Below are 24,937 nucleotides of genomic sequence, written 5' to 3'. Positions count from 1 at the left end.
CTGGTCCTGTAAACTTCTCTCTTCTTCAGGCCCAGCTCCATACTGCCCAATTCTTTTACAGACCAGTACCATATGTCCTGTCCTTCCCTTCTGGGTCCCAGAAACATTCTTCTTTCTTTCTATCCAGGGTCACAAAATCCCTCTCTCTTTCATCAATCAAACCACCATGCTCTTCCGACCACACATATCACCTCAGAAAAGTCTCTCTCTTGGGCTTTGGAGTATTTCTTCCTTTAAGTATCATGATGTTTCAGGGCTTCCCTGTTAGTTTCAGCTCCGAGGATGAAATTTTGAAGCGGCATGGTATTTAAAATGCAAGATAGTCCTAGGCCCAGCAAAGATCCCTCAGTACTTTATTAATTGTAAGGTGGTTAAGGCTATAGGGAGATAGATGTAATTTAATCAAACTGCAGTGAACATTGGAGGTGGTTCAGGAATAAAACTGAAGTTCAAGACTTGTCATTTCCCCAATAAAAACACAAATGAATGTGGTCTCTTGCTCTTTACACAACAAAGATAAAATGAAGGAACCACATGGGCCGGGTGACGTCCACATAACTATGTTTATAAACTACATACAACATTCAATGACTAATTACATATATACACTGCTGCTTTGGCAGATTTCTAAGCATAGAAACTAAGCATGTGTCTACACCGCAAAAAAAACCCCCAAAACCAAAAAACCCTTTGGCAGCGAGTCTCAGACCGTGGGTCAACTGACTTAGGGTATGTCTACACTTACCTGGTAGTTCGGCGGCGAGCGATCGAACTTCTGGGTTCGACTTATTGCGTCTTGTCTGGACACAATAAGTCGAACCCGGAAGTGCCCGCCGTCGACTGCGGTACTCCAGCTAGACGAGAGGAGTACCGCGGAGTCGACGGGGGAGCCTGCCTGCCGCATGTGGACCGAGGTAAGATCGAACTAAGGTACTTCGAACTTCAGCTACGTTATTCACGTAGCTGAAGTTGCGTACCTTAGTTCGATTTGGGGGGTTAGTGTAGACCAAGCCTTAGGCTCATGCTACCGAGCTAAAAATAGTAAGTGGAGAGGTTCCGGAGCCCTGAAACCCGGTGAAGGGGCTGGGTCTCAGAGCCCAGGCTCCAGCCAGAGCTGGAACATCTACATTAGTATTTTAAGCCTGTGGCATGAGCACTGTGAACCTGAGTCAGTTGACCCAGGCTGTGAGACTTGCAGCTGTGGGGTTTTGTGGTTTTGATTTTTGCAGTGCAGATGGATCCTAACGGGCTTACAAACTATCTAAAGGGTAACTACTCAATTCTTATACTCTACAATGACCTACTTAAAAAACTAACCTACAATATGAAACTATTATATTATTAAACGACAAGAATAGAGGACTATGTTTAGGGGGAAGGGGAGAACTGAACAAAACTGCTTCTCTTTTGAAATTGGATCTCAGACGATAAAAGTGAAGAGAGAACCCTGAACCAGATTCTGATCTCAGTTATGTTGGTGTAAATCCACTGACTTGGCGTTACTCTGGTTCTACACCAGCATAGCTAAGATCAGGCTATGGCTCCGACTATGTTTCTTTTAAGGAATCATCTTTATTGAACACCTGGGAACCTTGTCCCCAGACAACATTACTAGAGCCAACGTGGTACATTTTATACGCCAACTATTGGGGGTGCGGGGAGAAATTACACACTAATGCCACCATCCCTGAACATTTAAGAAGCTTGGATCAGATTCTAGGCCAGAATCTAGAATACATCTTCAGTTATGTATCACCAGCTTAAAACAGTGTATGCTTGTTTAATTCAGGTCTTTAAATGGCACTTGTGAAACACTGAAAAGTTAAAATGAATTCAGTAGAGTATTGGGCTGACTTCGGAGAATATCCCAGTCATAGAAATAAATAGGTTTTAGGGAGTTCCCCACCCCTTCTCTCGGGTCTGTTTGTATCAGAAGAGAGGGGAGTCTGCTATAAGAAATATTCTACTGTACTGCCCAGGGATTCATCAGTTGATAGGAACTACACTGAAGTACAGAGGGTAGAGTTTAAGGATAGTGATTTAAAAAAATGGGCTGTTTTCGTAACTCGATTCTTTTGCATTTCACTCTTGGGGAACCTGTGGAAGGGAGAACTTAAAAAAGGACTGACAATTTGTTGTTGCCCAAAATAAACCCTGATAAATTAATATTAGAAACGTGATCTTACATACTCCAGCCCAAATCAACTAATGTTTTCCTCTCAGGTTACTCCTGGTTCTAAAGAAGATTGGTAGATGGCTGCAGCTAATTAAAGGTTTACAAAACTTGGCTTTTTACTCTCCCATGCATGCAAATGTAGTCAGACATACTAGTTGGCAGCCTACTAGCGTCATTTGTATGGAAAGCGATGGCAGTAACATTTTAAGAATTTAAAGGCCTATTCTACCCCATGCTTAATGCCCTTTGTGACATCCTGACAGCACAAAGGTGAATTAAAGCTGCACTAAAGGGTCACCTGGGGATTCCCCTTCCATAGAACAATCCCTGGGTATGTTGGCTCCTGGATCCCCCACTGTAGAGGGTGGGAGGGTCTGGGGCTGCAGCACTATGAATTCTGGTGATTCTTGCCAACATAACTGCACCTAGGACTACTCTAACTTTCACTAAGGTCAGAATAGTACCTTAGCATCCCCCAACTCAAGGGGGATGGTACTAGAGATGTGAATTAATCCCACCTTTGCACACCCCAGCTGTGTCAACTGGAGCTTTGCTGCACTTGAGAATTGAACCCTCCTGATAAACAAGCTATTCGATAACAGAGACCACGTGTCCCAAGAAAGACAGCTATGTTGTGTCATTGCTTAACTGCTAATATTGGGGCGAGGAGTAGGGCCGAGCGTGGGTGGAGTGGGACTGGGAAGGGGATCTGGATAGTAATTCAATAATATTTACAGAAACACGGAGAAAAAGGGCTGTAGAATTGTAGCATGATTTAGTGATCCAATAATAGCCCACGAACCCTCTGAAATAGACATCTGCCAAACTAAATCTTGGATTTAATTTTAATCCATCTGACTTCCTCTGGATTTATCTAGGGCTTTCCAATAAAGAGAAGAGCCCCAGAATTCATCAAGAAAGAATGTCATTTAATTAATGTCCTCATCTCCCTTAATACATCCTTCACATGCAGTCTCAAATACGGCATTTAGCTGACACTGTGACTGGAGCGACATCATCTCTAAGTAAGTCACCCTCTGACATTGCTCATGCTGCTGTGTTAATGAGAGTTTCGGCCCACTTTGATTAGTTCTGCCCTCGCACCACAAGGAACCAGGGCCCCATTCTGTATCCGAAAGACAAGCTGCTGAGGTGAAAGCAGTACCGTCACAATAGGTTAAAACTAGAAGCTGAGAAACAGTGGCGTTTGTAGAGACCTCTCATAATTAAAGACCTGTTATAGCTCTGCCATTAAGTTGACTGATTTGGATGGATGTTCTCTTTACTAGAGTAAGTCCGTGTATTTTTATTTTAATAGACTGCCACCTTGTTTTAGCAACTGTGATAAAGTTGTCTACCCTTCATAAATTTGGAGACTAGTAAAAGTTCCCTTACATGAAGCATCTCTTGCTCCAGATTGTAAATCACAGTCTCTGCTTTACTGGTCTGTAGAAGTAGGCAGTTCAGTGCTCTTTTTCATGCTGTAAACATCTGTTGTAAGCTGAAATGGAAAAATATATAAAGAGCTTAAACTGAAGGAAATCATTATCAAAGGAAGCTAAGTCTAAATCAGTTCATTGCATTACCAACTGCATCGTTTTAAACTTAATGGTATAAATCATTCCAGTTTCAGGAATCTAGTGTAATTACTTCATTGTCCTCAAATAAATTAAGCAGATATCACTGGGGCTGTGCATGATCAGAATCTAACAGAAAAAGGGGTTATTTTATTCTTCAGAATGATAAATCTACTGTGTGATCCGGCAAAAACCCTTACTCACCTGTGCAATGTTTACATGTCCAAATTGTGCCACTGAAGTTAATGGGAGTGTTAATGCACACGTAACAGTTTGCATGATCAAGATCTCCATTCACCCACTGGACTTTCAAAACTGTGGTGGGGGAAGACTCTACTTATGTAGGTTTCTTGTACAAGGGGCTGAAGGTGGGTTCCATTTAACATGAACACAGTTATACAGACTAAAACATAGGTGAAATCCTGGCTTGATAGGTCAGCTGTGGAATGGGTGAACACTTTTCCCAAAATGATCACTCTATATCTGACCTATCAAGGAAATCCTGAACAACGCTTTCAAAAGACGAGCATGGGAGCTTAAATTCATTACTAGACACTAAAAATCATGGACTGGATACTCTGGATTTATGGTTTATTACAATAATCTGTAACCCACTATCCCCTTCTTTTTGTCCTAACTCTGCAGAGGTGTTAATGGGCCACTTTAACTTGAATGGTCCCTTACACTATGTGCTAACTACTTATGCTAAACAATCTTGCATTTAGCTGTGATGCTGGGAGTACCTGCAGGTCTGGGAAAGGAGAGCTCTGTGTGGCTCAAAAGCTCGTCTCTCTCACCAACAGAAGTTGGTCCAACTAAAGGTATTACCTCACCCACCTTGTCTCTCTCTTTTCATTTTGCTGCCAGATCTGAAAACAATTGGAAACAAACATTTGGGTCAACCCAAACTGAAACCAATTTTTTCAGCACTTTTGGCCAATCAAAAACATTGGGGAAAAAAGTCTTTTTGAGACAAAATTAAACATTTTGTTTTGTGCATTTTAACCAAACTAAAGGATATGAAAGACTAGACTCACAACATTGAGGTGGCAGCGGTCCCCTTAAAGCGTTTAGCCCAGTGGTTTGGTCACTCACCTGGGACAAAGAAGACCCATGTTCAAATCCCTGCTCTGGAGGAGGGACATGAACCCATTCCTAGTCCCCCAGGCTGTAGGATATAGCCTGACTCCCAGGCTGTACCATATTCTGGAGAAGAGCTCCCTCAACCTCTCCTGTTGAAGTTGTTCCACTTTGTATAAATAATCAAATATTCCCTTCACATGGGACTGGAAACTATGTGTTCTTCCTACTCTCCAATAAATGAACTAACCACCAGGCTAGAGTCTCTCTCTCTCTGGTCCAATGAATATTTAATTATTTATACAAAGTGGACAGCTTGAACAGGAGAGACCTGGCCCAAAATACTCGAGACGCTGAGGGTCAGCACACGCACCTGGGAGGAGGTAAAACTAGGTTCAAAGTCCCTGCTCCAGAGTGGGGACTCACACCTGGATTTCCCACATCCTGGGTGAGTGTCCAAACCACTGGACCAGAGGTTACCAGGGGACAGAAGGTGCTCTGTCTCCTTGGTTTTCTGAATGGCATCCAAAGCTATCCCAAAAATATGCAAGTATTTTATTTTGCACATGTCTAAAGGAACCGTTCTGACATTAACAATTTTTTTTATTTTCTTGTTTTGACCAAAACAAGTTGCTGAAATCAACACATATTCACACATAAACATTATGGTTGATCCAAATCTGCATTTTTTTTGCCCAAAAAAGGAAAAGTTTTGGCTGAAAAATGTCACCTAGCCTGAAGTTATAGCAGTATACAGTTGGTTACCAAGCTATATTGATATCACACACAAAAAGTACATTTACAGCATATGGAAGCTGTGAAACCAGAATTAAGGTTTATTATGCATCTGGCACAAAAACTATGTGTAGACCAGCCCCTTGCAGTGAAGCTTGACTCTATGTATCAAGTTCCTCTTTGCTGTCAGAGGTTGGGATAGTGAGGGTGGGGAGGGGAGGAAAGTAACGTGTGGTGATCATACCACTGGAATGCATTTATACAACGTTTAGCAACTATGCGGCAGATGATTAATGCTGCCAGTCCTAGGAATTAAGCACCTCCTACATGCAGGAGAGCGGTGCCCTGGTTAGTCCTGCTCTCTGCATCTGTGAAGAATGCTGATCAACATTTACAAATCTTAATTAGGCCTCACAACATCCTTGTGTGCAGGGCCGGTTCCAGGCACCTGCCCACCAAGCTTGTGCTTGGGGCGGCACCTGGAGGGGGGCGGCGCAGCACTCAGGCCGCCGGGGAGAGCAGAGCCGCAGTGGGCTCGCCACCCTCCCCCAGCACTCTGGCCGCCGGGGAGAGCGGAGCCCCGGCCGGACTCTCCGCCCTCCCCCCAGCGCTCCGGCCGGTTGGCGAGAGCGGCCCGCAGCCGGGCTCAGCGCCCTCCCCTGCCGCGCTGGGGGGGGGGGGGGGGGAGCAGCGGGAGGCTTTTTTGCCTGGGGCGGCAAAAAAGCCAGAGCCAGTCCTGCCTGTGTGGGAGGTTTTATGCCTATTCTTATGGCAGAGGTCACCAGGTAGCTCTGTTGCACCATGTTCCAAATGAGCCCAGTTCATACAAATCTGTGTCTAATAGGCATGATGAGACAGGAGATTCTAATTCAATTAATGATATCTTCGAAGTGCTATAAAAATAGTTAAATTTCTTTAGTAAAACCAAAGAGATTTGCAATCGTAAAAAAATAGGGAAGCAGTTCACCAAACTGGTGGTACGATGAAAAGACTGGTCACAAAAAGAGGTGTTATAAATTCAAGGCCAATCAGGACAGAGTATCACAAGTACATAAAGATCATCCCTCACTCAGTATGGGAAAAACAGACGGACAGCAAAATTGAAGAACCAAAGCTTGGTGGTAGTCCTCAAATTTTGTTTAGGTCTGGGCAGCTAACAACAATAATGGGATCGTGGACACTGAATGTGGGATAGAAACTGTGAAGTGCACAGGAATTGTACATAGTGGCTCAAATGTAACAGTTTTTAGACCAAATAGAAGTAAAAATGCTCAGGCATGGAGCACCCAGAACTGAACAATCTAATTGGTCTCAGATTGGATTACTGTAATGCATACTTAATGGGGATACACCTAAAACAGTTTGACAACTTCAGCTAGTACAGAATGTGGCTTATTTTTGTTAAGTTAACCAGGAACAGGTTTCAAATAAAATAAACTAACATGAACTGGAATAAGTGGGTTTGCATCAGTTTACCTAAACCACACCAAGTTAGTATGTTGACAAGGGCTTACCCGCTCTCTTGAGGCAAAACAAAGCTGGAGGAGTGTCCTTCCAAACACGCTGCTGCAATTCGGGCCAACGTCAGCACTGCCTTTCAACTTGAGAAATGCAAATATACAGTAAACAATACCAGACTGTTCCTTCCCCTTAATCTTCTGTTGAATAAGCTATTTAAAGATCAAGCTGCCAGAGAAACGAGCAAGAACTTTCAGCACATACTGTTCATGGTATCAAGAGGAGAAGCAACCCTGATAGCAGTCCAGTGCAATCCCTGCTGAATGCCAAATTATGCTGTAGCGGGACAGTGGAGAAGCGTCTGGCTATTTCTTACTTTATCATCATTACAATAAATAGCAATAAATAAAAATACACCTCTACCCCGATATAACGCGACCCAATATCACATGAATTAGGATAGAACGTGGTAAAGCAGCATTCCAGGGGGGCGGGGCTACGCGCTCTGGCAGATCAAAGGAAGTTTGATATAACGCGGTTTCACCTATAACGCGGTAAGATTTTTTGGCTCCCGAGGACAGCGTTATATCAGAGTAGAGGTGTCATTAGTATTTAAAAACTACTTGGCATTCCTGTAGTGCTTTTAATCTAAGGATCTGAAAGCAATTTTATAAACACTAAGCTGTATACCACCACCTCCCCCTCTGGTAAGGTATTGTTATTGCATCCAGGTTACAAAGGGATAAACTGAGGCACAGTGAAGCTGAAATGACTTGTCTACGGTCACAGCACAAGCCTATGGCAAGTTTAGGCTAGTGGGTCGCCAGACCCTCAGCTGGTATAAATTAGTGTAGCTCCACTGAATCAAATGATTAATGTCAGTTAACACCAGCTGAGGATCTAGCCTTGAAACACAAGAGTCTGGTTTGGCTGAGTTCTCTGGTGCTGTTGACTTTTTTGTTGTATTATCTGACCTCATTTTTAATATTTCCTACAGTTAACCTTTAGATGGAATGGTAAGATAAGATACCAACAGAATTCATGTTTACGTGTGGTCCTTATCTGAGGAAATGACGTGTCTCTGTTATTCTGAAAATGTGTTCATGTGAGTGTGTGTAAAGAAACTGATGACTGCATAGTTTGAAGTGGGAGTGGTCTGCACATTCACACAGTGATATACACATAACCCTCCTCAACCCAGACTAGCATTCAGAGAAATTCCTGTTCCCTGAAGGAAGGATTACATTGACCAGACATTACTGCAATAGAAGTGAGTGATATCTAAGAATTGAATATGACAAAGAAACTGACTTCTCTCTTCTCTTTTCAATTTTCCTTTTCCAGTCTTATTCTCTCCCCTTTAAATACATTGCTGCTACTAGGTAGAAAGAACTATATTCTCCTGCCATATATGGCACTTGTACAGCAAGTACTTAAAATGTATCATTTTTGCAGTTTGGGGATTATTAAACACAGAATTGAGGGACTAATCAAGCTAGCTACAGTCAGGTATAATAATTAGTTATGTGGAACAATTCCTGTATATATTAGCTTGTAAGTGTATCTCAAACATACCTGCAATATACCTGCTATTCTGCCGTTAGGCTTTTTTTGACTGCTTGTTGCGCTGAACTGCCTGGAGGTTTTGTGATCTGTACAAACAACAAGTGCACTACGAATGAAACTAAATTCACGAACTACAGTAGGTGTCCAGAGGCAAAAAGTCAGTGCAGAAATCTGCTGAGGGAGACAGCGTCAGTTAAATGATGAGGAACAAGGGCTATTTGTTTTGATCCATTTTGATAGTCGGGATACTTGTCTAATATGAGCTAAAGAGATACTGTAGAAGAGGCAAACACGTTCAAACAGTGAAAGAACAGGTTTTTATAGAGAGCTGCTCTCATTCTGGAATAAGTTGCTTCAAAGCTTTTTATTAAGTTAAAATAATATTCTATTATAAATAAAAGCTGACCTTCATCTATGTAACCAGTGGTTCTGGAACAATTTGTATAGTGGGTGTGCTGAAAGCCATTTAACAAAACTTTAAGCCCTGTACATGATGGAAATCAGTTCAAGCCAGGAGGTGCTGCCACACCCACAGTATTCTTAGTTCCAGCACCCTATTCATGTAACCAGCCGAACGGCAGGGTAATATCAGAGGAATTAGACAGCTATTAAACAGTACTGAGAGGTTCCTTTGGGCTTCCCACTGGTCATTTTCTACACTATCCCCTCTCTTTTCATTCATCCAACCACACTCAAACTTTCAGACCCCTTGCAGCATTATTAAGCAGAAAGACAAATAGCTAAAATAGTTTATTTTAGCTGCGTTTTTCTTCCTTTGCAATTCAGCCATTGTTATTTCAGTGTCCGAATATGCTTTTCAAAATTTTGAAATCATATTGTAAACCTTTGCCCAGACTTTTACTATTCTCCTTCTATCTGGCTCCTGCCTTCGTCCACAAATACACATGTGCACAGAATCCACCTGAGCACGTCCTCCCGTTAATAGCCACTTTCATTTAATAGCAATACCTTTACTGTGCAATTTAATACACAAAACTTTGCATGATATCTTTAGCCAGAAATACCCTGCCATTGCTTTCTGTGCTCTGTGCTTTTATATTTTGGACAACTCCACCTGTGTGCAGAGACAGCAGCCATTTTGACTTACTTGCTGAAACTTTTGCAAAAGAATTTTGCACTGAATTCTCGTCTGAAGATTTTACTTTTGTTCCTTCTTAATCTAAAGTAAAAAACACCTACATGCTGAAAATATGCAGTTGCTCTTTGTGTACAGAAAAAACAACACTTAAAAATATGTTTTCATCTCAAATACGCTATATGGGGACGAGGAGTTTTTCAAACTATACACAGAGTAGAAAACACACTCAAAGTGGTTCTGTACAATTAGTTTAGTTTCATATTCCCAGGGAAAATATGACTAGTTTAAGGTTCATGCTATTCAGTTTATTATCAGATAGTAGTCATATATATCAATAGAGCCATAGCTTGTCATTTAGTTTCTTATATACATATAGATTTACAAGAGGCTTCACTCACTGAGGTGATTCAGTAGAAGTGGAGACTTCCTTCCAGTTGAATTATCCTCTTTTCATTGCATGGATTTGCTAGATAGCCATCATTCTTACCTTTTGGTTGTGTTGTTCAACGAGGAAAAATTATTTCATACAATAGGTCTGAGCTATGTGGGAGTAGAACCTGAATACCTGCATATATTGTCCATGAATCCCTTTTCTAGAATGGTTTTAAAACTCAGTATTCCCACTTTCTGCTTCTACACTTTGCAACACCAACACTCTTTTGCTACTGCTAGTCCAATTCCTGCCATGTTTTTGCAGAAGTCTCAGTACAGGAAAGGGAATTTGGGGGGAAAGGAGACATTAAGTATAATCTCATGTTCTTTGTAGTTTACTATGTGAACGTTTTCTAATTCCACTGATGCGAAATCTCCTTAAAAATTTGCATTTCGTAGATTTTTAGATTTTTTGTCTCAAAACCCAAGTCAGTACATCATAGGGTGACAAGAAATGGAACCAAGTGGTGTAATTTTTCTAGCTTGCACTGGGAGCAAAGACATCAGGAGCGTGTGGCACAATGTTCTTGGCTGCAGTTTGGTAGTCATATATCCCTACTGAGCAGATAAGGGTGGGGGAGTACAGTAATTAGATGTAATACAAGCTATCCTTACTTTAAAATGCCCTGGAATTAAAGCATCACTGGGAAGTAATTACATTTAATAGAAAAAATGGTTTCTATAAAGATGGACAAGATCTTCAGCTGGTATGCCTTCAGTAGAGCTATGTTGATTTACACTAGCTAAGGATCTGGCCTCTAATGCATATATCATTTCAAAGTGGCAAATATTCTGCATCCTATAAACATTGTACCAGATAACCCAGATGATTTTTTTCTAGTTTAATTATATATATATATATATATATTTATTTATTTATTTATTTTAGATCCCACATAATCGTTACATACAATATAATATTAATCAAAACAATCTAACTTATACGGAGCCAGTAGGTCCAGGCTCTCTAGGAACCTTACACAACAAACAAAATATTTGATCAAGGAGAAATGGTACCCTAAGCCCTAGAACATGAAAAAAGCCTTTCATATTGTCACTTTATATAAACAGCTAAAATCCATGACACTGCAGTGCAAAGGTCACACAGTAAGGCATTTTGAAATGAAAACAAATGGGCATTGGAAATATCTCCGTTACAACCCTCTGAAGTCCAAAGCACCAGTCCCTCTGACCTGAAAGGGGAAAACAGATGGCAGACAGAAACAATTGGTAACAATTAGAATAGCTTTGGACCTCTCTCTGTTTAATAATTACTAATAGAAAAGAGCAAATCAATACTTGGGTATTAACAGAATATCAGAGTATTAATGTTGTATGAAAACAGTAACCATTAGGCTGTGGGTGTGCTGAGACCACTGCCTATCATACTGATCAATACCATTTCATTGTTACCTTGTACTCTCCGGTCTGTTGTCTCTTGTCTTATCCTTAGACTATAAGCTCTTTGGGGCAGGGACTGTGGGGTCCTGGACCATGACTTGGACTCCTAGGTACTAAGAATATACAGATAATAAAGAATAATTAGGTGCTTGAAGACTCTGGCCCAGTTCTTCAGCTGGAAGCATTGAAATGATAGAGCTGTACTGATTTATACCAGCTGAACATCAGGCCCAGTAATTTTTGCTCATATGAACAGGGCTAAATTGACTGCCAAATATGGGGTCAGGAATCCATTTCCTAAAATGTTTTGTCAGAGATCTTGGTTTTTCTGCCTGCCTTTGTAATATTGGGTAAGGGTTATTTCCTACATGATTAACATCTTGTCCTGCCATGGGACTGGGACATTCTTGGACCTCAGGACTGTGTGTCACCTAGGTATCAGATTTTAGAAAACATACAGCGATGTGAGAAATGCATAAAGTGCAGACTGCATGCATGCATGCACACACACACACATACACACACACACACAAACGTGTAGCTTATTTTTACCATTCATTAAAAAACAATGTTTAAGTTTATATTGTTAGAAAAAAAGATCTGAGGCCTTTCTTGTCTGCCTTAACCATTTAATCCAGCCCATTGACCTCATCTTTCTCTTGTAAATTTTTTTTAAGCTGGTTTACTGCATCTGGCTCTTCCATACCAAGGTACTTGAAAAATGGCAGAGAGATATTTGGTTTCCTTATTCCTCTTCATCCTACACACATGTGGGCTGGAAGAGAAGATCCGCTCATTTACCACAATAAGTGAAAAGATAAACACAAAATGACAGACTGTGTTAATGCAAATGAACAAAAGGAGAGTTGAGACAATGGGCACCAATTGATTTTGGCAAGTTTACCTGCCTTGAGAAAGCCAACTAATCAGTCAGAGGAAGCCAAGAAATTGCTTTTATGGGAATTAGGCTCTTTATTATATAAAATATTCCCTCAAGAATTAATTAGACATGCATTTATCTGGAAACATACGAAATTACAAGAGGAGGAAATATTCTACAGGAATGACTAGTGCAGACAGGAATTATGCTGAGTGTTTTATGCAATGATTCCACAGACAGCCATCTAGGGATTTGAAAAAGTAAATAAATAAATAAAAAAAAAATCAGACTCAGACTTTAAGAAGGGACCATCATGATCATCTAGTCTGACCTCCTACACATTGCAGACTACAGAACCTCACCCATCCACTCCTGTAATAGACCCATAACCTCTGGCTGAGTTACTGAAGTCCTCAAATCATGATATAAACACTTCAAGTTACAGAGAATCTATCATTTGCACTAGTTTAAACCTGCAAGTGATTCATTCCCCACACTGTAGAGGAAGGTGGAAAAAAACCCCAAGGATCTCTGCCAATCTGACCTGAGGGAAAATTCCTTCCCAATCCCAAATATGGTGATCAGTTAGACCAGGATTGGCCAACCTGAGCCTGAGAAGGAGCCAAAATTTACCAACGTACATTGCCAAAGAGCCATAGTAATATGTCAGCAGCCCCCCCATCAGCTCCCCTCCCAGCGCCTTCTGCCCACTGGCAGCCCCGCCAATCAGTGCTTCCTCCTGCCTCCCCACACCTCCCGATCAGCTGTTTTGTGACATGCAAGAGGCTCTGAGGGAGAGAGGGAGGAGTGAGGGCATGGCAGGCTGAGGGGAGGGGGCGGGAAGGGGTGGAGTGGGGACAGGGCCTGTGGCAGAGCAAAGGGTTGAGCAGTGAGCACCCCCCTGGCACATTGGAAAGTAGGCGCCTGTAACTCCAGTCCCAGAGTCAGTGCCTATAGAAGGAGCCGCATATTAACTTTTGAAGAGCCGCATGTGGCTCCGGCGGCACAGGCTGGCCACCCCTGAGTTGGACCCTGAGTATGTGGGCAAGACCCTCCAACCAGACACCTACCAAAGAATTCTCTGTAGTAACTCAGAGCCCTCTCCATCTAGTGTCCCATCGCCGACTGTTGGAGATATTTGTTGCTAGCAGTGGCACATAGGCTACATGCCATTGTAGGCAGTCTCATTGCACCATTCCCTCCATAAACTTATCAGGCTCAGTCTTGACGTCAGTTAGGGTTTTTGCCCCATTTCTCCCCTTGGAAGGCTGTTGCAAAACTTCACTTCTCTGATGAAGTCAGAACTTGTCTAAACTTGTTGATGGCCAGTTTATATCCATTTGTTCTTGTCTCCATATTGACACTTAAATAACTCCTCTCCCCGCCTGGTATTTATTCCTCTGATGTATTTATAGAGAGGAATCATTTCTCCCCTCAGCCTTCGTTTGGTTAGGCTAAACAAACAAAGCTCTTTGAGTCTCCTCTAATAAGGTAGGTTTTCTATTCCTCAGATCATCCTAGTAGCCAGTCTCTGCACCTGTTCCAGTTTGAATTCATCTTTCTTAAATATGGCAGACCAGGAGTGGCGCCAGGGTTTTTGCCACCCTAGGTGGCAGCACTCCTCCTCTGAGCATTCAGGGGGCCTGGGGTCTTCAGCGGTGGGGGTCCTTCCGCTCCGTGTCTTCGGGGCACTTCGGCAGCAGCTGCCAGAGCGAGTGAAGGACCCGCCACCGAATTTCCACTGAAGACCCGGAGCGGAAGGACCCCCTGCCGCCGAATTTCTGCCTAAGGTGGCAAAATGCTGACCCCCAAATCCTGCCGCCCTAGGCAACCGCCTAGGGTCGCCTACTGGAAGCACCCGCCCTGTGGCAGACTATAACTGCACACAGTATTCCAGATGAGGTCTCACCATTACACAATGCACTGGTACTAACGGGTTTACTGTCTCCTTGCCTGATGTATCCTAGGACTGCATTAACCTTTTTCACGGACACATCATATTGACAGCTCATAGTCATCCTGAGCTCAACCAATACATTCAGGTCTTTCTGCTCCTCTGTTGCTTTCAACCAATACATCCCCAGTTTATAGCAAAGTCTTGTTGTTAGTCCCTATGTGCATGACCTTGCACTTTATACTATTAAATTTGATCCCATTTCTATTACTCCAGTTTTCAAGGTCATCCAGATCTTCTTGTATGATATTCCAGTCTTTCTCCATATTGGCAATACCTCCCAACTTTGTGTTATCCACAAATTTTATTGGCACACTTTCACTTTTTGTGCCAAGGTCATTAATAAACATGTTAAATACGACTGGTACCAAGACCGATCCCAGAGGAACTCCACTAGTAACCTCCTTCCAGCCTGACAGTTCACCTTTCAGTGTGAACTGTTGTAGTCTCCCCTTTAACCAGCTCCTTATCCACCTTTCAATTCTTATATTGATTTCCATCGTCTCCAATTTAACTAATAATTTCCCATGTGGAACTCTATCAAACGTCTTACTGAAATCCTGGTAGATTAGAACTACTACATGTCCTTGGCCTAAAAAATCAGTTATATTATCAAAGAAGGAGATCAGGCTGGTCTGGCACAATCTACCTTTTATAAAACCATACTGTAGATCATCCCAATTACTGTTTACCTCTATGTCCTTAATTACTCTCTCTCTCTCTCAAACTTTGTTTTAAGATCTTGCATACAATTAAGGGCAAACTAACAGGTCTGTAGTTTCCCAGATCACTTCCCCCCCACCTTCTTAAAAATAGGAACTATAATAGCAATTCTCCAGTCAGATGGTATGACCCTCCCCCCCCAAGTTTACAGATAAATTAAAAATCCTTGCTATTGGTCTTCAATTTCATGTACCAGTTCCTTTAATATTCGTGGATGGAGATTATCTGGGCCTCCTGATTTAATCCCATTAAGCTGTTTGACTTTGATTTCCACCTCAGACGTGTTATTATCCTAGCACCTAAGAACCCTAGTCAAGGACCAGGACCCCACTTTGCTCGGCACTATACCAACACTGATGGTCCCTGCCCAAAAGAGTTCACAATCTAAGTATAAGACAAAAAACAACTGATGGATAGGCAGGCAGACTGATGGGGAAGTACAGTCAGACAATATTGGTCATCAATAAGAATTTAATCAATTGAGAAACTGCCATAGTCATTTCCTTCTGTGTACTTTCTATGACCTCTTGTTGCCTTTTTTTGATAGTGAGAATCTTGAATATAGAAGTAGCTTATTTGCCTATTTAGTGCTCTTGGCCTAACAGATTATCTAGGGTGCTGCACAAAGGAATTTAAAACAAAATTTTCACTGGGGCCAGCCAATAGCCAGCCAACAAAATTGTACAAACCCAGAAGGAAGGACTGGGATCAAAAGAAAACCAAAACTTTCACAGACATTCCAGCCCAAAATGAAAAGCTTTGCACTGAACCTGAGCTGTAAAGGAAAAAAAATGAAGCTTCAAAGAGATCCCAACACAACATTATGGTCCAAGACATTAACAGCAGTACATAGCATCAGCCAACCCCCTCCCCAGGTTTCAGAGTCTGGGCTACACCCCAAGCCTAAACATCCACACTGCTATTTTTAGCCCCACATCACGGGCTCTGAGACTTACTGCGACGGAGTGCTGTTCCCGCCCCCCACTTTTATATAGCTTCTATATAGCCCTTTTCATTCACAGATCTCAAAGCACTTCACAAAGGTGGTCAGTAGCGCTGTCCTCTTTTTACAGATGGGGAAACTGAGGCACAGAGTTGATGTGACTTGCCCAAGATCACCCAGCAGGCCTGTGGCAGAGTTGAGAATAGCAGCCGGTTCTCCTGAGTCCCCATCCAGTGCTCTACAAGGCCCAGGGCCAGCTCTAACTTTTTTACCGCCCCAAGAACACCCCCCCCCGAGCGCCACGCTGCCCTGCCGAAACATCCCCCCCCCGAGCGCCGCGCCAAGCCACCGAAACAAAAACAATCCACCTCCCCCCCCCGAGTGCTGCCCCGCCGAACCAAAAAAAAAAAACAAAACCCAAAAAAACCCCGAGCACCCCCCGCCACCGCAAGATTGGCCGCCCCTTATAAGGTGCCGCCCCAAGCACGTGCTTGGTCAGCTGGTGCCTGGAGCTGGCTCTGACTAGGCCACCCTGCCTGAATTATTTTTACATAGTGTTCTGTCTGTGCATAGTACTAAATCTGAATGGTTAGGGTTGAGTTTTTTAAAAGCACATGATGGTGTATGTGTGACGTTATTGACATAAACTGGGACCGTATAGATCATTGTTGCAACCAAGGTCCTGTAGTGGCACCCAAATCTTGTATAAAGGGGGTCAAATGGGGTGTCTAGGACAAGGTTATGGTTTACTGGTTATGATTATGCCGTCTGTATGTATGTATCAATTTTGTAGTTGAAGTTATGAATATTGGCTCTATACTGTCTGTATGGCAAACTTATGCTATGCTTCTGGGTGACATCCCAGACAAGCTGAGATTAGCTCTGACTAGCCTGCTTAATGGCCCATTAAGGACCATCAGCTATACAATGGACCCATTGAGAGAAGGCAGATACGCCTTGTACCTCAGCAAAGTATGCAGGGACTGGCCCATGTGACTCCAGACTCCATTTTGCTGTAATTTTCCACAGTAAGAACAAAGAGGTGATCTTACACCTGGAAAAGACTATATAAGGCTGATGCCTGATCTCCATCTGGTCTTCAAGCCTGCTTCTTACCTCTGGAGGGACTTTGCTACAAACTGAAGCTCTGAACAAAGGACTGAGGACCCATCCCAGCGGGGGATGTATTCCAGAGACTTGATTTGAACCTGCAGTTTATTCCATCGCTGCTGCAAGCCTGAACCAAGAACTTTGCCATTACTGTATGTAATTGATTCCATTTAACCAATTCTAACTCTCATCTCTATCTTTTTCCTTTTATGAATAAACCTTTAGATTTTAGATTCTAAAGGATTGGCAGTAGCGTGATTTGTGGGTAAGGTCTGACTTGTATATTGACCTGGGTCTGGGGCTTGGTCCTTTGGGATCAGGAGAACCTTTTTCTTTTACTGGGGTATTGGTTTTTATAACCATTTGTCCCCATAACGTGTGGCACTGGTGGTAATACTGGGAAACTGGAGTGTCTAAGGAGATTGCTTGTAAGACTTGCGGTTAGCCAGTGGGGTGAGACCGAAGTCTTAGTCTGGCTGGTTTGGTTTGCCTTAGAGGTGGAAAAACCCCAGCCTTGGGCTGTAACTGCCCTATTTGAGCAATTTGTCCTGAGTTGGCACTCTCAGTTGGGTTCCGCCAGAACCGCATTGTCACAGTATGTGAAATGGAAAGCTACATTTGTTGTCTGGGGCTTATTTAAGGTTTTCCAAGTTTTTTGCTGCATCAGCTGCAAAATGCACAAATCGCCACTAGGTCTGTGTCTCCAAATCACTGCTTATATTATCACTGCTCTGAAATTTTCTATGAAGGGATGCCAGATATAATCTATCAGGTTAGTGTTATATAAAATCATATGCAGATATACAAGACAGAGACTTGTGCAAGCTCGAAGCAGCTGTTTCTCCACAATAGGCTTAGTTTATATGGTCTTCCCATCTGGAGTAGAATAGAAAGGCAATTCATCTTGAGTCTAGCCCAGACTTTGTGAGACATTTACTAGTCAGAATTATACTTTGATGTAAGCCCATGTCTTCTTGCTCTATTGTATAAAGAGCTCAGTGGAGAAGGTTGGATTTGTTTCAATATGTGATTATGGATTTTAAGTTGGGCAATAACTCCCATCTGCTGGGAAAACAGCTACAAATTCATCCATCATTTGTACTAGCGAGACAATGAGTAATGTTGCTGTAGTCTAAAAGCTGCCTACCCCATTCAGCTATTGCTCTATTCAAGTGAAATACTTGAGTATCATTTGATGTCAATGGGGTTGTACACGTATTGTTGAGGGCATAATCTGTCTTGCAGTATGTTTACTATGGGTGGTGATGACAATCACAATGAAGATTTTGGGGGAATTTTTCTTTTGGGTCAATATTTTCCAGTTTTTCATCAAAAAACAAAAAAGGATTATTTTTTGGTAAAAAAATTCAGTTCTTAGGTGTTTTAGTTTTCAAAAGCTGAATATTTTTATGGAGAATCAAAAAAAAATTAACCAACATTTTTTTTCCAAACCATTTTTTTTCTATTTTATTTAAGCAAACTCCAATATTGTGTGTCTGTGGAGCAAGTTTTCATAGAATCATAGAATATCAGGGTTGGCAAGGACCTCAGGAGGTCATCTAGTCCAACCCCCTGCTCAAAGCAGGACCAATCCCCAGACAGATTTTAGCCCCAGATCCCTAAATGGCCTCCTCAAGGATTGAACTCACAAGGTCTTTGAGGGAAATTCTCCACTCTCTTAGCTTTGCCCCTGGAGTGCTTGCTCCTGCTCTGCTATCTTTAAGGGAGCAGAGGGGTCTGACTCATGCCTGCTCTGCTCTCCTCTCTTAATTAATGCAGGATTTTGGATGTGGAGTTGCTAGATCCTGCTTCCCCTCCCCCAGTTCCCTGCCAGCTGCAAAGTAATGATGCTGACCCACTTCCTCCCACAGCTTCCACATACTAATTCTGATCACCCCTTGCTGTTACTATTAGGGGGCCTTAGGTGGCTCCCTATCAGATATCAAAGCCAGAAATGGGGGAGTCTTATTCCTGGTTTGGGAGGGGGAATCCCTCTGGCTTTCCCTCCCAAAAAACACACCATGCTGGGCAATTACTAACTGTCTAACCCTTACTTTTTTCAGGGAAAAAAATGCAAGTCAGCCATCCTTTAACAATATTACTTACACTTGAATAATGCAGACAGCAGGTTGTATCAAGTACTATATTATCATACTAAGACATTCCTTTTATAGGGTAAAGTCACCAAACTAAATTCAGCCCAGGCAGGCTTCTTCGCAGTTGCAAAGTCATGACAGACTCAGCACCAGTCACATGGTTGCTTCTACAATCACAGATTACTTACAGTCACAGCAAGATGGTCCTTTCCCCACTTAACTCATTACACCCACCCACATGCCCCAGATTCTCACAACAGATGCAGCTCTGTAAGAAGTACATTGTATGTCACTTCTAAGCTTAAATACAGTCTTCAGTAAGAATCATTCCTTAATCAGGGAAAACAGCAGACTAGCTGCCTCCCTGCAGAGAGATGTTTCAGTCATCATTAGAGAGGGAGAACTTGAACAATACACCTCTGCTTGTTGTTTACAATAATTCAGGCAGGTCTTGTATGCCCTGCTTTTATCCTAAATCTCCAGAATCTGCATGTTTATTATTTCAAAAAATCTAAAGAGCAAAACCTGATTAACTGAGAGGGAAGTGATTTCTAAAACTGAGGGAGAGGAGGTTGTTGTTTTAACCTCTCAGCTCCTTCAATTAAATGGCTGAGAAACTTCCAAATCCAAAGGAGACCTCCGGTAAAACACAGCAAAACAAGACAAGATATTCCTAATATTTCTAAGGTAAAATTAAGCAAGAACATCCTCCCCAGGAGCGGCGCCAGAGTTTTTGACACCCTAGGCGGCAGCGCTCCTCCTCTGAGCATTCGGCAGTGGGGGTCCTTCCACTCCGTGTCTTCCGGGCATTTCAGCGGCGGGTCCTGGAGCGAGTGAAGGACCCGCCGCCGAATTTCCGCCGAGGACGGCAAAATGCTGCCCCCCAAATCCTGCTCCCCTAGGTGACCGCCTAGGGTTGCCTAGTGGAAACACCGGCCCTGACCCTCCCCTCTCCCGGGTGGCTGGAAAAAACTTTCAGTCCACCTTTATATCACATAAAGAAGCAAAAAAGGGCACCAGCCCAGTGTTTTGCCATTTCACAGGTAGATTTAATATAATTGGCTAAGGAGACTTTCCCTTTAACATCTTACAAATTCTGTCTGCAAAGATTGACAAAAACATTGTGGCTCCCCATCCCCCTGCATGCAAGCTTCCCTTCTCTCCCCCTTCTTATACTGAATTGGGAACCTAAAACCAGCTCCCATTTCACTTTCCTAGCATAAACATTAACAATTTGCGGCACAGTGACTGGACTGGGGAAGGGAAGTGAGAGTTTCCCTTTGAAACCACATTGCTAGCATGACATAGTGCTGCTACATGATGTTTCAAGCTGATGGACTATTGGACGTCCCTTAACATGATGACCCTTCTGAGGCACTTGGACATTATGGTACAGAGCACCATATAAGGAGATATAGTATTAGCTGTCTGTAAGTTACCTATGTTGCCTCTTTCTGTTGTTATCCACCTGCTGCTAGACATGAACTGATTACAAGTAACTGATAGCGGGAGTAGTGGACCAGTTTTTAAAACCCATTTCACAGAGCCTGCTTTTGAGGTGGTAGAAATTTTTGAAAAATCAGCATCAAGGCCCTTTTGATGGGAAGAATCCCAAGATCCCAACAGGAAAAAAAAATCTGGATGAATCAGTGAACCTTCAGACACCAACTGTACAAAGCCTATCACACAGACAAGGCAACATCCCCAATGCAAACTTTGTAAGAACATTAATTCTTGGTTAGAAAGAAAATTTGCAGAACTCCAGACTTGAAAAGTCAGCATGACATGAACAGCTTCTTTAAACAACTGAAGTCTGTCTACAGGCCAGAAAAGCCGGATGTGTTCCACTCACTTGACAGTTGATTGAAAAGAATACTTTGATGGTGTTCTAAAACTACTGTCAATCGTCCTTCCAAAGTAAATGGACAACATACCACTAGTATAAACAATTCAGGCATTAGCCTAATTGTAAACAAAGTTGGCCATCAGCTCATTAATCATCACTCCACAGGCTTTAGAAGTGCACCTTCTTACTTCTCTCATTGTGGATGATGTACATTCTTCAGCAGTTATTGGCTTCCCTCTTATACCACAACAAACAATATCAAAGATGCAGTCAGACCTTGAGATATAAACAAAAAGTCACAGATCAGCACATGGAAATTAAAAAGTGACCTTCTGATATGTCAACTACTGATAAACCGCTGTCAGTGTATACAATTCGCATCAAATGTGTACCATCCTAAAGGGTTGTCTTCACTTGTATGTGGGAGTTACTCATTTGCCACTTAAATTCAAGGTACTTAACATGTTTGCAAAGACTTGTGCGGACACTCCCCACATGTGTTCCGGGATACACACAGGTATAGAGCAAAATGTTTGGAGTAAAGTATATACCGTCAATAAGCGCGTACAGTTAACGGCATTTACTGTAAAACCCGGGATCAATAGCTTTCCTTGCTGCTATTGCTCATTCCGATGAACAATGTCAAGGAACTCTACGGTATGTTGTTTTCCAATAGCCGTAGTGAATTATGCTCTGTTACTATAATTGCCACTGTTCAGGGACAGATGTGCCTTTGATCCCCTCTCTCCTTCTCATCCTTGGCTCCCCTTTCCAGTGACAGGCCCAATGCTGGCACTTCTCTCAGAGTAGAATCCCATGATTCATCCCACTTTTAGATTGGGTCTCAGTGCTACAGCCCCCCTGTTTAACCAATCATGATCCCTCAGCAGATCGAGCTGGGTTTGGATTCCCTTTGGGACCTGTAATCAGTAGATAAATGCAAGGACTTGGAACAGCTTCTTCAAAACACAGTATTATATATTTATCCATAGGAACAAAGCAATCAGAGAGAAAGGTTAAAACAGCACAAGGGCAACATGCATATCAGTCTTACCTAACCACTTAGGCACACCAACACCTCGGAATGGAGTATATTCTGCTTCCCACCAGACAATCTCCTTCTCATCTTCAGGTCTGAATCTTTTAATCCCTCCAAACCTGTTTTCATTTCCTCCTTTTGGCTTTTGTCCCTTGGGTTACCAGCCATCCTGGGGATCAGAGCATGGTAGGGGCTAAGCCTTCCAAGGAGAACTCTGGCAAAAAGCAGCGTGGAATCACTGACTTGGACAGGATGGATTCGCCATATATTTACTAAGTCAAGAATTTCAGCTGCAGTATTTCAGCCACGGTCTTCAGATCATGAAAAATATGGAGGTGATCCTGAGCAGCCTAGCAAACTGCATCTTGTCACTAGAATTAAAAGTGAGAATAGTGAGTGCAGTACCGACAACTGGGTTATTTGGAGCCACTGACTTTGGTTCCTGCATATGTGCAAAACCACCTGAGACTGACTTAACCCTAGTTTTCCTTTAGCAATTAATACCATACCCATCCAACAGAGGTATACAATCTTCATTAAAACTAATACAGATAGCTCCCATATTCTTCACAATAATAAATGAAAGATTTTGCCAACCTGCACCTCTCCTACTCCTGTGGTGAACATGAAACTGTAACTAAAAGCTCCCAGTGATACCATGTTTCCCCTTCCTCAGGAAGTTTATAACAAAGGATGCTCTTTATTGATACTGAAATCACCCTCCAATAGAACAAGCCAATTGCCATCCACAGAAAGTTCAATAAATGTGTCTGGAAAGATCATAGACTTAAAGACATCAAGTTCAATGTTTATCAGACTAACCACCTTGGTTGACAGGTTTCAGAGTGGTAGCCGTGTTAGTCTGTATCAGCAAAAACAACGAGGAGTCCTTGTGGCACTGTAGAGCTTTTGAAAACGTATGCCCAAATAAATTTGTTAGTCTCTAAGGTGCCACAAGGACTCTTCATTGTTTTCACCTTGGTTGAGATTTTCAACATAATTAATGATTTTGGGTTCCCAACCTGTGACACCTTAAAGTGCTGAGCACTATCTGAAAATCATGCACCTTTAAGGTATCTGAATTTGGAGACCCAACAATTGAGGTACCCCAAAATCACTAGTTGCTTGGTTCTAGTTTAAATATATTAAAAGGCACCTACACAACTTCTTTGTCATTGTTCAACTATTACGAGCACAAGAAAAGGAGACACATTCTTCTTAAAACGTTCTCTATAGCCCAAGCCACTTCACAGCACAGCCTGCTTAACAGTACTGCTAAAAGCCCAGAAATAGTAACACCCCATGAACAACCCCAGATCCTTCAAACCTCCCGTAACAGTCAGAGGGCTTTCCTACAGCAGGTTCGACATGCTGAGATAGATGCATCGGCAGTTGATTAAGTGAGTCTAGTGAAGACCCATTAAATCGACCACGGATCGCTCTCCTGTCAACTCCTGTACTCCACCTGAACGAGAAGCGCAAGGGGAGTTGATGGGAGAGCATCTCCAGTTGACATCGCGTAGTGTGGCCCCCATGGTAAGTAGATGCAAGTACGTCGACTTAAGCTACGTTATTTATGTAGCTGAAGTTGTGTAACTTAGATCAATCTCCCCCCGTTGTGTAGACAAGGCCTAAGAAAAATAGGTGAACCTTGCAGCATGCCCTGAAAGTTAATCTATCTGGGCTCCATGAAATAAAGGAGGTGGAAGTGAGCTCCAGATGAAAGGACTCTTTCTGGAAAATGCTTTTCCAGTGCCCTTTCCCGCCCCCCACCCTCACACTTTTAAACTATGGGACTATCAGCACAAGTGCCTCCTCCAATTATAACTACCAGTTAGCCACAGAGGCTGCCAGATAACCAAAGCTCAAACCATTTGAAGCTTTGTACTTCAAAACCAACCAACCTTAATTTCTGTCTAAGTTTTTATGTTGCCCCATCACCATTGAATCTGAGCCCTTTCCAAGTATTTTAAATAAAACCCAAACCCAGTAACACCCTCTTTCTTCCCTTCGCGTAAGGAATCAATGGCTAGCTTGATGAGAGAGGCGGAGAGGAGAAGCAGCGTTTAATTTTTTTCCAAGTGAGAGAGTGTTATTTAGATGAGGCAGGAAGAAAGGAAACAAACAAATGGTGGAGAACGTCTGGTACAGAAAGATTCCTCAAGAAGTTCTTACAAACCTATGCCATTGCTTTGAAGGAGGACACTACTTTTCCATGGCACACCACCAGCAAAACCATGCTCCATAGAACTTTTCCTGACTGTAAATTGCTTAACAAACCCGGTCTTGCTTCCACTCAACTCCAGAACCTAGCATCGCTCACTGTAAGGAACTAGCTTATTTCACTGAGAATAGCAACAGCATCTGAAAAGGCCTCATGAGTTGGGGGTAGGTGGATGCCTTGGTCAATAACTGTAGTCTGCTAGTGATTGTGGTGCTTCACTAAGGCTAGGTCTACACTACCCGCCTGAATCGGCGGGTAGAAATTGACCTCTCTGGGATTGATTTATCGCGTCCCGTTGGGACGCGACAATCGATCCCCGAATCGACGCTCTTACTCCACCAGCGGAGGTGGGAGTAAGCGCCGTCGACAGGAAGCCGCAGAAGTCGATTTTGCCGCCGTCCTCACAGCGGGGTAAGTCGGCTGCGATACGTCGAATTCAGCTACGCTATTCACGTAGCTCAATTTGCGTATCTTAAATCGACTCCCCCCTGTAGTGTAGATGTACCCTAAGTCTTCAGCTCTTTGGCCTCCTCATTGGACAGAGTTTCCTACAAGTACATTTTGAAATCTAGCAGGGTCCAGGTGGCTTCAGTGAACT

At 42.7% G+C, this 24,937-nt stretch overlaps 1 protein-coding gene across 3 annotated transcripts in view; it reads left to right on the top strand.

Moving 5' to 3' along the window:
- The first annotated feature begins 8,216 nt into the window (after positions 1–8,216).
- The window catches only part of HPGDS (hematopoietic prostaglandin D synthase), a 66,550-nt gene continuing 49,829 nt past the window's right edge, over positions 8,217–24,937 (top strand). For 2 of the 3 annotated variants that reach the window (XM_054031178.1, XM_054031176.1), the window contains exons 1-2: positions 8,217–8,296; positions 17,054–17,286. The gene's annotated coding sequence lies outside the window, so the exon portion shown is untranslated. The remainder of the gene's footprint in view (positions 8,297–17,053; positions 17,287–24,937) is intronic. The other variant, XM_054031177.1, reaches the window with a different exon arrangement.

This window comes from Malaclemys terrapin, chromosome 5 (assembly GCF_027887155.1).
Source record: "Malaclemys terrapin pileata isolate rMalTer1 chromosome 5, rMalTer1.hap1, whole genome shotgun sequence".
NCBI lineage: Eukaryota > Metazoa > Chordata > Testudines > Emydidae > Malaclemys > Malaclemys terrapin.
The sequence above is the reverse complement of the archived record's forward strand: the minus strand, read 5'-3'. Positions and strand labels throughout refer to the sequence as shown.